We start from the raw sequence: 19,306 nt of genomic DNA on the forward strand, positions 1-19,306 counted from the left end.
TACTTGCTTTCATTGACCTTTTATGTTAGAAAGATCTAAATCATTCCTATCACAATGAGATGCACACAATTTACCAAAAGCAAAACTCTTTGATTTATAACCACAAATCAAACATTTTGTTGGGTCCACTGCTGGAGTTCCAGCAACTTGACTATCTCTCACAGGTTTTGAACAGAAATGCATGGGGGAGCCGTATTCCCCCATGTATGATCTAGTTCAGGGCTCAAAATTTCAAGTCCTGAGCTATTAGCCAGGCCCCAAGGGTTACTCGCCACCAGTTGCTCCACCAAACCCCTACCCTGCCCCCCCCACAAACATGCCCTCATAAATTATCCCATGAAATTATACTTAAATGTTTTATGCAGAATTAAGTTCTAAAAATAAATATTAACAACTTTATCCGTGCCCATCAGTGCAGCCTCACCTGTGGCCATCAATGCAGCCTACCTGTGTCCATCAATGCTGCTTCACCTGTGCCCAACAATGCAGCCTCACCTGTGTCCATTAATGCTGTTTTACCTGTGTCCATCAATGCAGCCTGCCTGTGTCCATCAATGAAGGCTTCCTGTGTCCATCAATGCAGCCTGCCTGTGCCCACCAATGCAGCATGCTCGTGCCCCCCCCAATGCAGCCTGCCTGTGCTCATCAATGTAGGCTGCCTGTGTCCATCAATGCAGCCTGCCCATGACCATCAATGCAGCCTGCCTGTGCCCCCCAATGCATCCTGCCTGTGCTCATCAATGCATTCTGCCCATGTCCACCAATGCAGCCTGCCTGTGCCCACCAATGCAGCCTGCCTGTGCCCACCAATGCAGCCTGCCTGTGCCCACCAATGCAGCATGCCTTTGTCCGCCAATGCAGCATGCTTGTGCCCACCAATGCAGCCTGCCTGTGCCCACCAATGCAGCCTGCCTGTGCCCACCAATGCAGCCTGCCTGTGCCCACCAATGCAGCATGCCTTTGTCCGCCAATGCAGCATGCCTGTGACCACCAATGCAGCTTGCCTGTGCCCAGCAATGCAGAATGGTTGTAACCCAATGCAGCCTGCCTGTGCCAACCAATGCAGCATGCCCACTAATGCAGCCTGCCCGTGCCACCAGTGCAGCTTGCTCGTGCCCACCAATGCAGCCTGCCTGTGTCCACCAATGCAGCATGCCTGGGCCCACAATGCAGCATGCCTGTGACCACCAATGAAGCCTGCTTGTGCCCACCAATGCCGTATGGGTGTAACCCAATGCAGCCTGCCCATGCCCACCAATGCAGCTTGTCTGTGCCCACAAATGCAGCATGCCTGTGCCTACAATTGCAGCATGCCTGAGCTCACCAATGCAGCTTGCCCGTACCCACCACTGCAGCGTGCTCGTGTCCACCAATGTAGCATGTCTGTGCCTACCAATGCAGCCTGTCTGCGTCCACCAATGCAGCATGCAATTCTTGAATCACAAGAATTTTGCAACAAATTATCGTATTATTTCATTAACAAAATTGACAAAATCCGTGAAACTATTCAGCAAAATATAACCTTCATTGACCCCCCTTTAAATCACAAAGCCAATACCCACATAAATCCGCCGCAATCAACTAATTTCACTCTAAAACCCATCTCCATCGATACCACTAAAAATATCATTGGTACTCTGCGAAACAGCACAGCGCCCAATGATATCATCCCCACTAAACTGCTGAAAGAATGTGCCGATATTTTGGCACCAGCTATCACGCAGCTCATAAACCAGTCATTCAAGGATGGCATGGTGCCAACCTTGCTGAAACAAGGCATAATTAAACCAATTTTAAAAAAACCCACCCTGGACCCCAAAGACCCTAACCATCGCCGACCCATAACAGGCCTAAATGTTTTCTCCATGATAATGAAGAAAGAAGTTGTACAGCTACAACTTCATTTAGACACCCATAAATTATTCGATCTGTTTCAATCGGTTTTCCGTCCTGGTCACGGGACAGAAACAGCACTGCTCAAAATATGGGATGATGCTCTCGAAGCAGCAGACGAAGGAGAATCTTGTCTTCTGCTACTGTTGGATTTAAGCGCAGCATTAGATACTGTAGACCACAAATTATTACTGACTCACCTTGCTGAAGTAGCTAGAGTAGCGGAATGTGATTTACCCTGGTTCTCCTCCTTCTTGGAAAACCGATCACAAATAGTGAAACTTGGTTCTTTCACTTCTGAAAAACGCACAGTGTCATGCGGAGTCCCTCAGGGATCCCCTCTGTCGCCTGTATTGTTCAATATCTATCTCCGCCCTCTTTTTGAAATCATCAGTATTCAGAAGTTGCTTTACCACTCTTATGCTGATGACACACAACTGTATTTTCACATCTGCAACAAAACGGATCATTATCTCGGACTAGAGAAATGCCTTACTTTAATAGAAAACTGGATGATGAAGAGTTACCTTAAACTCAACGGTTCAAAAACAGAACTTCTCCTGTTTCACGCCAACTGAAATGTCCCACAACCATATGGACACCGCTGCCCATTCTGGGACAAACCATCACCCCTAGCACCAAAGTCAAAAGTCTCGGAGTCATTTTTGACACCCACATGACAATGGATGCACAAATTGGGTCAGAAGTCAGCGGATCGTACCATTTTCTGCGCCTGCTACACCGTCTCATTCCCTTTATCCCGAAAGAAGACATAGCAGTCGTGGTGGGAACAATTATCAACTCCAGACTTGACTATGCAAATGCCCTCTATCTCGGACTCCCAAAATACCAAATCACTCGTCTGCAAGTCGTTCAAAATACGGCCGCTCGACTTGTGACTGGGAAAAAACCATGGGAATCAATCTCACCTTCACTGAGATCCCTTCATTGGTTGCCAGTAAAAGACAGAATCACTTTCAAGGCACTCTGTCTGACGCATAAGTGTGTCTAAGGAAATGCCCCCCAATATCTATGCGAAAAACTAAAAGCTCACAACCCCAATCGCATTCTGCGATCCACCAATCAAAATCTACTCCAGATACCCAAAGCCAGATACAAGTCCAAAGGAGAATGTAGATTTGCAGTCCAAGGACCTAGACTATGGAACGCTCTACCAACCAGCATCCGCTCGGAGGTAAATTACCTGGCCTTCAGAAAAAAAATCAAAACCCATCTTTTCTGAGGGCAAAAGTTCAGTCAGGGAAAGGATACTAAGCGCCCAGAGGCGATTCAGTTCGCAAGCGTTGCGCTATATAAGTTTCTCACTCACTCATGCCTGTGTCCACCAATGCAGCATACCTGTGCCCACCGATGCAACATGCCTGTGTCCACCAATGCAGCATTCCTGTGCCCACCAATGCAGCATGCCTGTACCCACCAATGCAGCTTGCCTGTGCCCACCAATGCAGCATGCATGTGTCTACCAATGCAGCATGCCTGTGTCCACCATGCAGCCTACCTGTGCCCACCAATGCAGCATGCTTGTGCCCACCATGCGCAGGGGAATAGAGAAGAGGAAGAGGATTGCCAGCTGGGTGATCAGAGCGCAGAGGAACATCACTGGAACAGCTTTCATTTCAATCAATGCGTGTTCCCGCTGCTTGCCATCACATACAGTCCCGCCTCCTGGCCGGGAAACTTGATAGCAATTGTAATGAACGCTGCTCCCTTCACTCTGATCATCCGGCCGACTCTCTCTTCCCCTCTGCGATCGCAGGGAGAAGGACTCCCATTCAATCCCACAGCCCATCCTTGCCAGCAAAATGTGAGTAGGTGAGTGGAAAATTTGAGGGCTGATCTAGTTGCTATGCAAACTCTTACTTCACAGATCATCTTTACCAGCTCATAACTACATTTTATGAAATATTAATTCTCCTAAATAATTCAGGTTGTAACAGCAACAAACAAACTATGGTGAAAGTGTGACCTTAATACGCTAACATTGGCTGAAGTCAAATTTGAGAATTCATTGGACGTCTTCTACTGAAAATCTAATTTCAAAAGTACTGGACACAACTACATTTAAGAAAATTTGGGACCCAAGGGTTACCCACTTTTTGCCTAGCAACTTTGAGAAACACCTTCTTGTCCTATAGATATTATGGTAAGCCCAGTCCCCTTCCTATTCCCAACCTATACTTACAATCTACTTTTGCTTTATTGCCTTTTACTTATACACCACATCATCTTGCAAACTTAATCAATTAAGATACCCTGCATTTAATTAAACAATAATGAGATATTACTGCTACTGTTGTCATAAATATACTGTAAGCTTCATTTGACATCTCCTTGTTTGCTGTAAACTTTGAAAGCTACTGCTTAACAAAATATTACATGTGATTCTATCACAGACATAATGCAAGCACTCTGACATCTGCTTTGTGTTGCCCTTAGCTAAATTGCTGTGTGTCGTGCTACCATGGCCTGCAGATAATGTTGCCATTAGACACTTCATAATGTCTTGGGCCTAAGAAGGGGGGAATGTAAAATGTACTAAACAATGTGACATGTGATGCAATGATGGTTGTGCCTTTGCACCACAGTTTGCAGTACTAACATCAGAACCTCTGTAGAAAGAACTTGTAAGTTTGTGCTTACTTCATTCGTACAAATGAAGTATTATGTTCTGTCTGAGAGGGCACTGAAACCCTTCTAGATCCAATAAAAGATTGTAACACTACGAACAGGCAACGCAGAGCGTTAACTCAAAATAATACAGCCACAAAACAGTGCAAGCAGGCTTCCTAAAATCTCTACTCTCCACAGCCACTGGCAGGGTTGCAAAAACCATGGTCTTTAGTGTGAGCATGACAGCACTGGTGCCTCCAAATTACACAAGGAATGAAGAGGGTGACTCATATATAAATATTAAAGTGATTTTAAAGGCCTAAGAGTTTTTTTTACCTTCATGCATTCTGTGCATAACAGTTTAAAGAATGTGTGACACCAACAGCAAGATAAGGGAGACTATAGACAGACGATGCGGCAGTAAAGAAACCCCTCCAATGCCTAGTACACACGTACGGGATTCCCGGCGGTAAAAAATGGTCTGAGGGGAAAACCGAGAACCTATTTGGTAACTTTCCCCCTATACACATCGGGGAAACTGTGGTGAGAGCTCTGGCCGGGAATCGCGGCCGTGTGTATGCTCCATCGCAGTTTTTCCCATAGGAAACTAGGACTGCCGGGAAAAAGACCACCTGGAATCCCGGCGGGAAAAAAAGAGAACATGTTCTCTTTTCTTTCCCCGCAGTTTTCCTGTCGGGAAAACTGCGATGGAGCATACACACGGCCGGGATTCCCGGCCAAAAGCTTTCCTGCCGGTATAACCGGTCGTGTGTATGAGGCATGAGGAAATCAGGTCAATCACCTGATTTACAGGTGAGGATTTTAGTGCTCACTTCTACTTTGAGAGAAAAAGCTTGAAGCAATACAAAGAAAGTAAGATCCAGAAGCACTTCCGGCATATTGTTTCTTAAATTGCAAATTTACAAAGACTAAAGATTTTTTTAAAGTTTATCCAGAAAACAACCGTTTCCTGTGTAATCAGCATGCTAACTCAAGGCGTTCCGATGGAAAAGGCATGTAGATTGCACAAGAAATCAGTCACTGGCTAGATGAACTTTCACTTGTTCTATCCTTCGTTAAGCTGGATCGTACTTTATATGATCTCATAATGAAAAAAATTGTTCTTAATATAGGCCAAACACACTATCCCCACATGCATACCTCCCAACTTTTTGAGTTGGGAATGAGGGCCATCTATTACAAAAAGTATGTAGGCATAGGACACACTCCCTGCCATGCCCCCTTAAAGGAGTTCTCTGACCTAAAACTTTTAACCCCCACTGTGCCCGGGCTGTAAAAAAATAGAAAATAAACTGTCACTTACCTGCCTACGATCCCCCGTTGTTCCGATATCGCCGTCCCGTTCTCCGTTCCCGGGCCCCTTCCGCTTCCTGTGTGTCGGTGACTCATAGTGCGCTCAGCCTATCAGCGGCCGCAGCAATGTCCCGTCGCGGCCGCTGATAGGCTGAGCGCACTATGAGTCACCGACACACAGGAAGCGGAAGAGACCGGGACCGGAGAACGGGACGGCGATATCGGAACAACGGGGGATCGTAGGCAGGTAAGTGACAGTTTATTTTCTATTTTTTTACAGCCCGGGCACAGCGGGGGTTAAAAGTTTTAGGTCAGAGAACTCCTTTAAAGGAAATTTTTACAGAAAAAAGGATCAGTTAAACCCACAATTCCTTTTTTTTACCATTACTATGCCTTAATATTGGCTTTAGAAATGTACAAATGCTTTTTGAAAGATAAATAGTGCATTTTATATACAACTATATGGATCAGACCAAAATGAAGGACAAATGAGGAGGAAAGAGGGACAGAGGGACATTGTTCCAAATCAGGGACAGTCCTTTGAAAACAGAGACAGTTGGGAGCTATGCCCACATGGTGATGGGGAAGCTTTAAGTTAAGTACTGTTCCAAGAAATGTGCAAAAGCTATGCAATAACTATGGCAATGATCAAACCCCCCAGTGATTGCTCTATTTGTGGGAAAAAAAGGACATCAATTTTATTCGGGTACAACGTCGCACGACTATGCAATTGTCAGTTACAGCGACACAGTGCTGTATCACAAAAAATGGCCTGGTCAGTAAGTGGGTAAAACCTTCTGGAGCTGAAGTGCTTAATTGTGTGTTTGTGTGCGCACATATATACAGTACATACTGCATACGTATAACATTTCTAGACATATTTTTGCATATGTATTGTTTTAGAAATAGAAAACTAAAAGATGAAGAAATTATGTGCCGACAACGTTTCACCTTCATGAGTAAAACAGTAAACAATCTTGGGAGATAAGTCACAGGGCACTGACAACTAGCATTTTTCGCTTTTATCAGTCTTAATACATAATGTTCAAACTTCCTCCTCCGGGTTGAATCATAGCACCACAATCTCTCTGCATCGTAACCTGCTTCTTCTTTGCCACTTGTCAGCACAGGATACTGATTTTGTATCTCGGCTTTTCAAGTGCTACACTGGTATCTTTAGAAATTGAAGGAGTCTGTATAAGCCATGGTGCTTTTTGTCCCAACTCAATTACTGCATTCTTGAACTGCAATGTATTCATTTGTGGGCACTGAAGCAGCCAGTGGGTGGGTATTGATTAGAGTATAATGTCATGTGCAACAGTAAAGGCAAGATGAAAAGTGCATTCTGCTTAATGGGGTGGTATTAAGTAGGTGGGAATGGCTTCTAATTAGCCAACAATTGCTGTGTATCCTACTTTCCAAACTTTCCCTCCTCCCTCGACCACCAGCTGCCAATCTGTTCAATCCCTTTTTTTTTTTTTTAGTTCATTGCTTACTGCAGTGCAAAAAGCCTTTGTTTAAGGAAGAGGGCTCCTAGGGTCTCAGCTGCTGGGGTACTGCTTGCTGCTTGCAATGAGTAGCAACTGTCAGTTTATTTTATCTCAATCTTTTCATCATTCTGCTGAAACTGGTCGAATGAAGCCACCTGAGAGACCTGAGCGCTGAGTACCTACAAGTCATTAGCCAATCTCTCCCTACATAACAAGTCAACTGAATACTGACTCAAATACAGCTTCTTAACCCTGTGTTTTCCACTCCACAATGGCCATTTTACTACTCTATGTACAGAATACTCAGCTGAAGCAGTTTCAACAAGCATATGTCTTGTGCGGTGATCTATAAAACTCATAGAATGCATTTGAGTTTTACATTTTATTTGTTACTTCTGTATAATATCCATAAATAGTAGATTTTATTATAACTGTCTTGATTGTATGTGTTTAAAAATACAATTAGACATAAGATAGATAGATAGATAGATAGATAGATAGATAGATAGATAGATAGATAGATAGATAGATAGATAGATAGATAGATAGATAGAGTACATCTGACTGCATGCTTATTTTAAATGTATAGAGTTAAAATATAGAAAGCTTAGAATTATAGATCAGCTATTTTTTTATGCATGTATGTATCTGTTTAGGCGTATAAAGTTTACATTTAAATTTAGAAAGGAACTTTTTCACACACAAGAACACTTAGCCATATAGTAGCATAAAATATACTTTCTGTAAAATTATAGTTGGCTATAATATTATCTCACACTATCTATAATAGCAAACTTATCTAAAACCAACCAGTCAAAACAAATGTGTGAGTTAAATATGTTCATGTATTGTCAACAAGTTTAACCTTTTTTACATCCTGCTTTCAGTTAAATCATATCAGCAAGGTATAGCCACAGGTATTTTGCATTTCCTTTCCTTGGGTGATAATGCTTACTCAGTTCAGCTGAGGTGTCATTAAAGCACATAAATCCACAGGAATTTCATAGGAAGAGTGTACAGAAAACATGAACATAATAAGCATTAACCTCCCTGGCGGTATGATTATTTCAGATTTTAGGTGCTGAAAGCGGTACCATTATTTTGCATGGAAATTTGGCGTTTTACATTGTAGGCCTGTAATTTCTAAGAATAACTCACTTAAATCTGTCCAAACAAGAGTCGAGTAGACATCCCGGGTATAATACAATTTGAAAAACAAAATCATAAATTATAATATAAAAAATAACTATAAATAATTATTACAAATAATAATATAATTCTAACAAAAATTATTCAATAATGTAATCAAATCAAAAACACAGAAATTTGCTCAGTTGCAGAATTTTCGCTGTCATTACTTTTATTTTTTGATGACGAATTTCCCCACAAATCGCTATCGCTCAATTCTGCAAGTGATTATAATTTATTATCGCTGTTTTCTAGCTGCTCTAAAACCACTTTTGACATAAAGGGACACTTTTTGGTTGCTATGGACAATCTCCAGTTTCTAGGCAAAAAGAACAGTTTTTATTATATAAAAGTACATGCAGGACACTGGGCAGACCACTAGGGACAAAGGGTGTGTGTATTTTTTACATACAGTACTGTAATCTATAAGATTACAGTATACTGTATGTAATGTGTTTATTTACTTTTTTTAATTTTGCGCCAATCTCCGCCCCCGTGCGTCGTAACGTCGCAGGGAACGGAGCTCGGCGGCACACAGGCACTGTGTGAATCGAGCGAGGACAGCGCTCGATCACACAGCGGAGAGGCATCGCAGGATTCAGGGACAAGGTAAGTAATTCCCTGCCTGTGGATGCTGCAAGGCGATCCCGAGTCTGGCTAGGGGTTACCGTTTTTGGTTCTGAAACTCCACCCCGACTCGGGACTCGGACTCGTGAATACCGCCAGTATAGTAAATTTTTTAGCCAATAAAATATGGAATCATGTAGTACCCCATAAAACGAAAACTGCCTGAGTCTATGAGAGGTTGAATTACATAAATGTGTATTTTTTTCTGGTTAGCTTCTTTACGCATCTCCTCTATCTCCTTTACAGTGACTGCGCTGACAGATGCAAATGCGGAGTTCTTCCAGTTAGAAAATTTAACAGGTTATGCCATAGTACCAATAGTGTCAAATTGCAGAATTATTTTTATAACTTATTTTATATCCCATTATTACATCAGTTATTAACATTTTGTATTTCTTTGTGTTGTCAATTATTTTATTCTAATAAAACGTTATAAGTGACATATTTGTACATCTTAACCACTTGGACCGAGCCTGTTTTTCAGACTCGGTGTTTACACGTGAAAACGTTTTTTTGATAGAAAATGACTTAGAACCCCCAAACATTATACTTTTTTTTCTAACACCCTAGAGAAAAAAATGGCGGTCACTGCAATACTTTTTGTCACACCGTATTTGCGCAGCGGTCTTACAAGCACACTTTTTTGGGGGGAAAAATCACTTTTTTAAATAAAAAAATAAGGCAACAGTAAAGTTAGCCCAACTTTTTTTATATTGCAAAGGATAATGTTACGCTGAGTAAATTGATACCCAACATGTCACACTTCAAAATTACGCCCCACTCGTGGAATAGCGTCAAACTTTTACCCTTAAAAATCTCCAGGGGCGAGGTTTAAAAAATTCTACAGGTTGCATGTTTTGAGTAACAGAGGAGGTATAGGGCTAGAATTATTGCTCTCCCTCTAACGATCGCGGCGATGCCTCACATGTGTGGTTTGAACATCATTTTCATATGCGAGTGCTACTCGTGTATGCATTTGCTTCTGCGTGCGAGCTCGACTCGGGACAGGGCGCTTTAAAAAATCCCTTGTAATAGAAGGCTTTAAACATCCCTTGTAATAGAAAAAAGCATGACAGGTCCTTTTAAATATGAGACCTGGGGTAAAAAAGACCTCAGATCTCATATTTAGACTAAAAAGCAATAAAAAAAATTAAATAAAAAATTTAAATTTGAAAAAAATGGGCCTTTAAAGCCTCGTACACACGATCAGTCCATCCGATGAGAACGGTCTGAAGGACCGTTTTCATCGGTTAACCGATGAAGCTGACTGATGGTCCGTCGTGCCTACACACCATCAGTTAAAAAAACGATCGTGTCAGAACGCGGTGACGTAAAACACAACGACGTGCTGAAAAAAAACGAAGTTCAATGCTTCCAAGCATGCGTTGACTTCTGAGCATGCGTGGATTTTTAAGCGATGGTTGTGCCTACTAACGATCGTTTTTTTCCCATCGGTTAGGAATCCATAGGTTAAATTTAAAGCAATTTGGCTTTTTTTAACCTATGGTTAAATAACCTATGGGGCCCACACACGATCGGTTTGGACCGATGAAAACGGTCCATCAGACCGTTGTCCTCTGGTTAACCTATCGTGTGTACGAGGCCTTAGAGGTATGGGCGGAGCTGACGTTTTGACATCGCTCCCGCCCTGCTATGCTATGGGGCCGGGTGGGGGCCATCTTGCCCTCACGCTTCCCCATACCCAGCCACGGATAGGACACGATCGCCTCCGCAGGGCACAGGGAAGCGGTGGGTTGGGGGAGGGAATCCGCCGCAGGGACCACCATTATTGTTAACCGGACCACCGCCTGAAGAGATGGATACCTCGGTTGTGGCAGCAGCTGCTGCCATTACCAGGATATCCCTCTTCAAAGTCAGGACGTATATAGTCGTGCGGCGGTGGGAAAGTGGTTAAAGTGTAAGGTGATGATCACCTCGTACACTCAGTATAGTAGTTTGATAGTGTCTTTATTGGTCTTGATGGTAAGAAATTATAAAAAACAGGTAATATTATCGGGGTTCTCTCTTCTTCAGGACTTGGAAAAATGAACACGGTTAAGCTTAATTTACATGCTTTTTGTAGAATAGCATCAATGTAGTGTGAGTAGTGCTATGTCAATTGTCCAGCTCCAGTGGCAAACATTTTGAATTGCATGGATGTCTGGACCAGGTATTCTTCTCCTCACACTCAAAAATGCTATGGAGGAGATTTACTAAAACTGGAGGTGCAAAATCCGATGCAGCTCTGCATAGAAACCAATCAGCTTCCAGGTTTTAATGTCAGAGCTTAAAGAAAAAGTTCAGCCTAAAACTAAAATCTCTAAATCTACTTGCAGCCACAATCTAAGACTAACCTATCTAGCCCTGTAAAGCAAATATTGCTATACATACCTTTTCTCAAGCTGCTCTAGTCTGATCCTATGCTGAGCTGTCAGTGGTGACTTCTCTGTGTAGGCGGGTCAAGTAGAGGCAGCCGACAACAGAAGCCCCATAGTAACTCTATGGATGACATTACTTCCCTGGCATTTCCCAGCCATTGCTGGCTGTCTTCTGCACACAGCTTTCGCCGCTGGAGATAGGACTGGAGCGGCTTCAGAAAAATAATTTATAGTGATTTTTGTATTACAGGGCTATATTAAGAAATCTTTTAATGCAATTCTTTGCCGAGTTTACCCATGTTGCCTTCTCATCTTTCACAATGCCTGCCGGTGTTTCGTCAGATTAGGCGACTTGTCAGAATGTGTAATGGAAGTGACGTTCTGTCGCCGCCATCTTGCTACACCCTGTACTCCTCCATAGTTTAATTTTAAAAGCAACGAATGTCAGATTAGCAAATCTTTGAGAAGAGCAGGCTTGTCGCCGCTTTTAAAATTCAACATCTAACCAGTCAGACGGAGTTCTAAGTACTGAATTTCACTATATAAACGCACCTCACAGCACAGGTGTCAAACACAAGACCTGCGGGCCTTTCATGTGGCCCTTACACCTCTCCTGCAGCTGTAGGAGAGCTCCAGCCCACCTCTGGTCTTCCTGCAGTCCCTTACTTTCTGCTTTTTTCTTCCCAGCAGCAGCATAAGCAAAGGGGGGTGCACTGTGATGAAAGGGAGGGTGGGGGACATCTAATCTTACAGATACAACTGGCCCTTTTGAGGGCAATCATAATGCTGATGCGGCCCACGAGGAAATTGAGTTTTACACCCCTGCCTCACAGTAAAAAATAAGTGTAAAATGCAAAACTACACTGGGTGTAACAAGATGCCAGCTTTCCGCCTTCTCAGTATATCCTTACTATGGAGGAGTGCGGGGTGTAGCAAGATGGTGGCGACAGAATGTCACTTCCGTTACACATTCTGACAGGTCACCATATATGACAAAACACCGGCCCCTTTACCACTCAGGAAGGGTTGAATCATTAGAGGTTATCGCATCAGATACCACCATCTGTATGCACTGTAGAGCAGTTGTCATTTTCCAGTGTTCACTAAAAGCTGTCAGCAATATTATATTTGTTTCATTAATCAGTAGTACAGGATTGTTGCTTCTGCCATTGCCCAATGCAAAAGCAAGCAAGCACTGTGTTCATTTTAGCATCTGAGCTGTTAGCCAAAAGTAGGTGATTCATGGCTATTTTCAAGTTTTTCATGGTGCAGTACAACAACCCTATACTTTGATAGATGGATTTCTCAAGAACTGACGAGCCTCCAAACAATTTTGTAACATGTTGCTGCTGTTTGCTATTAAGGGTAAACACTTCTAACACAAAAGTGTTCTGCTCCGCTCTGTTCTGTAAAACATTTTTGTTTAGTTTTCTTTAAACATATATATTCATGATAACTGACAAGTGCTGGCTATGTCATGAGTTTATTTTTTTCTGAAACCTATCTATAGGTATATATTTGAAATTTTGCAAGGGTTTGGCATGCTTCAGTATTTTGTTCTCACACTCACAATTTCCAATGTTAGAAAGTCTAATGCCGCGTACACACGATCATTTTTCAGCATAAAAAAAACTTTGTTTTAATGATGAAGTTAGAAAAAACAAAGTTTTTCGACATGCTGAAAAACAAAGATTTTTTTTCATGCCGAAAAACGATCGTGTGTACACTTTACAATTTAGGTTTGAAATTCAGTATGTCCTACAGTATACTGTTGTTGCCAGCAAGCCAGATTTGGACAGTGTTGTATCCTTTTTCAAAAGATTTTACAGCAAATTCACTTGTCAAAAGCAGACAGACAGATATAGCCACAGTGCTTAAGGACATTTTAGGAGATAGTTTGTGATTTGTGGCAGTCTTAAGACCACAAGCGTTGCTGGAACCCTGTATTGTTCTTATGCTATACTAGTTGTCGTGTTAGCCTTGGTGTGGGCCTCTGCTATTCCTTATGGGTAGACCATTGCCTGATTCTCCACCCCATACCAGTTTAGTTGGGGGTTGGTTGTCATGCGATTTATGAGGTATCCCTTTGGACTGCAGCGAACACTTGAATGTGGCAATATTTGTAGTTGATGTCTACAGAGTATCCCTGAAGATATGTGTCAGAACAAATTATCACAAACCATGAACATCAACTACTGCTAGTTGTGCAACATTTAATTGCTGTTTTAGTATGGCTGTAATGTTTAAGATAACCTGTATGGTCACTGTGACATATGAGCACTTTTTATTATGTATATGTAATAAAGCTTTTTTTTTAATTTAATTGTGTTACCTCATGTTTAATCACACAGCCTATAAAGTCCTATACTGCTATTAAGGGGTCTTTTACCGCTGTACTTTTTATTTTAAGACCACAATGATCACTACTTTAAGCACTCTCCATGTTACCATTGTTGATCACTACACTCAAAGTTCATTATTGAGTCTATTTGTTTGATACTATCCCCCCCCCCCCCCCATTGCTGTCACACCAATGTAATAATGCCTATGCTCTTCCAAAACACTGCCTTGCCTACTCTGTGGGCCATACTACTATTTATTGTTTTTTTTTCAAAAACATATTAGACAACAATTGGACGTGTCAACCAGACACCATCCACACGTGGCCATACTACCACAATCTTAAAAAAAATCTATAAAAATTAATATTTATGTATATTTTAAAATTGTCTTCTGATGGCTACTTTGGTTTCATGCATGCTCTACGGTTCTTCCTGGCCCATAATAAAGCACAACTCCAGCTTAAAATGTTTTATTACTTAATACTACTAACAGCTGCTGAAATAAAATAAAAAATGCAGCTTTCATTGCAATACACACCTTCTCCTTAGTCCCTGCAGAAACTCTGTTCTGTGCACTAGTGAGCACTCCACTTCCAGGCTAAATGAATGCCAGTGACATTCAACCACTTCCTGTGAGCCCAGGCTATCAATGACACATCCCCTGGGTTTAAAGAAATCACATAGCCTGGACTTGAAAGTGGAATACTACATAGAACAGTGTACACAAGTCACATTATGGGTGCTATTCTTTGCATCACTAAAACCCACCCACTGCCTGATGCTGGAGAAGAGGAAGACAACTGTGCTTAAAATGCAACTGACTGGGAGGCTCCTGGAGTTAAGGTATGTATGCATAAAAATGTTTAATAAGGGAGGTGGAGGGCAGGAAGGAATGTGAGAAGATTGGGCATTAGGGGTGTAAGCTTATTTCATTTTTGGCCTGGTATTGGAGGGAATACAGTAGAATGGCATTCTAATCCAACCTACAAACCAATCAGGCTACAATCCATTCTAGCTGGAAAAAAATGTCTAAACTGTGTATTTTCACATTGTATCAGTGTCCCTGGTCTCCACTTTTCATGCAGCATAGTTTGTGTGATCTGAGATTTAGCTAAGAATCTGTTTTCTCCTTTATGATATTCACCTGGTCACATTTTTATATGTACTGTTTGGTCAAAAAGAGGTGATACAGAGCATTTTCTTTGTTTTCCCACAAAGAAAAGGTTTACTCTAAAATACTATAGGGGCAAAATTCACAACCTTTGGACATTTTTCCATTGTAAGCTTGGTCATCAGGGAGAGTGGCCAAATCACCAGTAAGGAAAACTTGTAAATGTTCATTAATTTCAAACATTACCTTTGCTATAGACTAAAGTAAAAAAAACAATGAAAGTTTTAACTAGTATTTCCATGTTCTTAAGACAAATTGATGTGTCAATCACCCTCAGTTTGCCAGTCGGTGATTCTAAAGTGATTATAAGTTGGATAGGTGATTTAAGACACCAGGTACAAAAGTTCATGTTAAATGGGATATGTTCTATATCACTGTGAGATTTGTAAGGCTCTTATTTATTTGTTCTATTAAAAAGCCACAGCACTAGCACTTATAACCATTATGTATCCATGCAAGATTATGATTGAGTAATTACAAATTCTATTTTTCAGGAAAATAGGTAACATGAAAAACTACTTTTCAATTTAGAAAACAGAGCTGTCTAATAAAAAGTGTGCCATATATTCCATATATGTGATTAATATGTCACTGAGACATTATTTATTAATTTAGTGAAGACACAGAATTTATATCGGCAGTATTTTAAGTGCAGTCTTATTTGGGAAGATATAGTGCTGCAATGTATTGCATGCCTTGTCAAGTCCAGACAGGGTTTTACCTTCCCTTTCTTTTCACTAGAAAGACAAATGCTGTTGATAAATTGAAAATTTGGCTGTGGCTAGTAAGAAGCAGGTAGATCATCAACTAACTAAAGAAATGTATTACATACAGTAATGTACAAATTTGACATCTAGAAATATTAAATAGGTTGGGTCAACCTTTTGTTTATAATATAAAAATGAATCTGCGATTTCAAATGTTTGCTTTAATTACATACACAATTTATTTAGCTCTTGATTGAATACAACATATTAATCACTGCCAATCCAAAAGCATAATGATAGAGAATTGATAAATCATATATAACATAATTTAGTAAAAAAAAAAAAAGAATTTCAAATCCAAATTAGAAACGGGATTTTATTATTTCATAATAAAGGGGGATGTAAATTTGTTAAGACATGCCCTGCATTAAATGTAAATGTGAGCTAATCAATTGTAAGCTTCCGAATTTTACAGTCACAGCAAAATGATGGAAAAAACAAATGCATCTTTTGACTTGGCCTAAGCAGGCAGCTGGTAACTTTTCCTCATAGTTTGCAGTTGGCTGAGACTGAAAGCTGGAGTAGTGGGAAAAAAGCCCTTATTGGACTATAGATTACATTTTTTTTTACTAATTTCATAAATTCTTTTGGGCACTAGGCTAGGCAGCATCTGGTTTTAACTTAAGATCTGTTTTAACTTCTGTGACTCTCAATAAAATGCCTATATAATTCTACAGGGACATCTCCTGATAGGAGAAGCTCAGAAGATGCCCCAAAAGAAGAATATGGTGATTGATTGTGTCGGCACAGCAAGATAAACAAGATTATGACAGGACAATCTGAAGAATGCTATCAGGAAGGGATTTTTCATTAGCTCAGGGAGAAGTGAGGGTTGGGCCAGTGGATAACTGTACTATGTGGAAACACCTTGAAGCTATGAATAAGCACTAAAGTTTGGTGTGAAACGCGTCAGGTTTTTACCCCGCTTGCTGTGGCATGCTTTTTGTGTGTTTTTTGATATTAAAATAAAAGCAATTTATTTTTCGAGTGCGGCTGTCCAGAACGTTTTTCCTTCATTTTGCATGCGGAAACACCTGGTAGTGTTTCGTCAGAATTATAAGGAAGAAGGTCTATACGGAGGCTTGGGTCAGGACAAGAGAAAAGCAAAATCCAATAAATTGACTTGATTCCTAACCTGAATATTAACGAGAATTGTAGATATTAGGGGCCATAACGTTTACAGTGCATTGATCATAACTAAATCTTTATCTGGTGACATCTACTATTTCTTCCCTATAAATCTATTTTAAAATATGTACCCCATTTACCCCTCTTCCTCTTATTTATCTTGTCATCTTATGTACATTAAAGGATTTCCTTCAGCAAGTGTACTGACCCCCATACAGGATAACCTGGGCACTTTCGTTTCTTACGGTTAGTACTGTGCTGCTTTTTCCAGTATATATAGTAGTAGTATATATGTCGTCAAGAAAAGATGTATCCTAAAATCTGTATTATTCAATTCACTTCCAAGATAGCATTTTATGGGTAACAAGCACAGATACAATTAACAACAAAGTTTCTTTGAAAATAACTTAAATGGGCAATTATGTCTGTAATGAAATTTCAGGAAATTACGTTTTTGGATATAGCTGAAGAACAGAGCATGGTCAAAAAATACAAACACTATAAAAACAGAGCCATGATAAGAACTGAATTTAAGCCCTTAGTATCACAAAATAATAGTGCTACTTACACTTATCATAGGTGCAGCCCAGTCAGGATAAAAAACGTTTGCGTGCTGCATTACTGCAAACATCTGAATGTTGAATGCTAGTTGTTCATACAGGGTGAGCTTACTGTTTTGTTTTTATAAATAAATCTACAATTTAAATTGTACATCCACTAAAAATCAAAGTCCACCTGAATCAAATACTTTGGTTCCCATTGCTGACTTTTTTTTTAATGTTCTATGGCTGTCATTCATAATCCTGTTGTACTTACTTAATAGATCTCTAAAACAGATTAAGCATGTGACTTTGAGTTGCCTTAATATCGGACATGAGCATGCTTGATCTATACAGACTTACCAGAGCCTGAATCCAGAATCAGATGGACAACCTAGCAGCATGCCCCATAAAAGCAAATCATCAATATCATCTCCCACAGTTCGATCCTGAGCGTGTACTTTTAGGCAAAATAGGTATTGAAGCCCCCACTCAGGGTAATGATTACTAATATGTTACAAATATGTTCTAGGATCAATATAATCTACACTTTGACACACCTAAGAATAATAACGCTGGGTTCACACCTTTCTGTTTGTGCTCTTATGCATTTTTAATGTGCTTTTGTATGAGTTCTGGGCTACTTTGATGGGTTCTGACAGCCAATCAGCCAGGAATGGCTTGAAGAAGGAGCACGCATGCTCTGAACGCAAATCTGCCTCCTCCACCTCAGACCTGGAAGCAACGTCACCCTCTGAGCACCCATCGATTTTCATACCTATACTGAGCACCCAGTGCAGGACACCACTTGCGTCAGCCGCCGGCCGGATACATTAGAGACGCACACACAGCCAGACCTTCCTTCGGCATACGGAGCGGGACAGTCATGTATTGCAAGCACTGTTTTTAATTCCCCTTGTGAGTACCTATTTTTACCTTTATTAAACTGCATCCATACTACTGTACTTAGAGGCACTGTGTTTTTCCCCTCATGTAAAGTAAATATAAAATATATCACCAGCTCTATTATTCTCTTTATTATAAGGTGAAAGATACTTCATGCCTTGATTAGAATGATGAATATGATCGTTTTAAATTTATATTGCAGATCCATCTAATGATATAGAAATCCAAAACAGTTTGTGCAATATAGTAGCCATGTTACCTTTTTCATTTCGAAGTATGCCACGCTAAAGGTCATGCAGAACCAAATTTATGTTATAGTACATACAAATATTGGCTGATAATTTACTGACACAAGAAGAAATCTAATTGACCTAACATTATAAACTCTTTACCACATATTTGGACATAACCCAGATTTTTCTTTACTATCAGTAAGGGTAACCAGCCAAACATATCTTAGCAATCAATTGTATTTTAGCACTAGTCATCAAACATCTATTGAGTATATAATTAGCACAGTTACTTCATATATAAGAACATTTTAGCTAGCATTGCAGTTTTTGGTTTGCTGCCAACAACCAATGAGTTGAGGAGAAAGTCTCTACTATCCATGGAAGTAAATGCAAAATTGGATTAGCTGGTGAAAGGCCATTCTTTTTTTTATCTAATGCTATGTGTTTTTTTTTCACACTGGAAGAAGGAGCTGTCATTATGGACTGCTGACCTCACAATCTACTGATAAAAGGAAGCAAGCACCGTAATGATTTCCATTACATTATATTGCACTTGGAAGTGTGTAATAGATTTAATTCAGTGTGAAACTGCAATAAAAGCAGGTTCATCAGCTAGAGCAAACATTCTAGACAAACATTTGCAGCTACAGTAAATCACTTAACCACTGCATGTATATGACTGCTGTGTGTTTCATAACC

At 40.6% G+C, this 19,306-nt stretch overlaps 1 protein-coding gene across 3 annotated transcripts in view; it reads right to left on the bottom strand.

Annotated features, from left to right (window-relative positions):
* Nucleotides 1-19,306, bottom strand: part of TTC29 (tetratricopeptide repeat domain 29) — a 374,706-nt gene that overhangs the window by 16,491 nt on the left and 338,909 nt on the right. The gene's annotated exons all lie outside the window — the stretch shown is intronic.

The sequence above is a fragment of the Rana temporaria genome, chromosome 1 (assembly GCF_905171775.1).
Source record: "Rana temporaria chromosome 1, aRanTem1.1, whole genome shotgun sequence".
Classification (NCBI taxonomy): domain Eukaryota; kingdom Metazoa; phylum Chordata; class Amphibia; order Anura; family Ranidae; genus Rana; species Rana temporaria.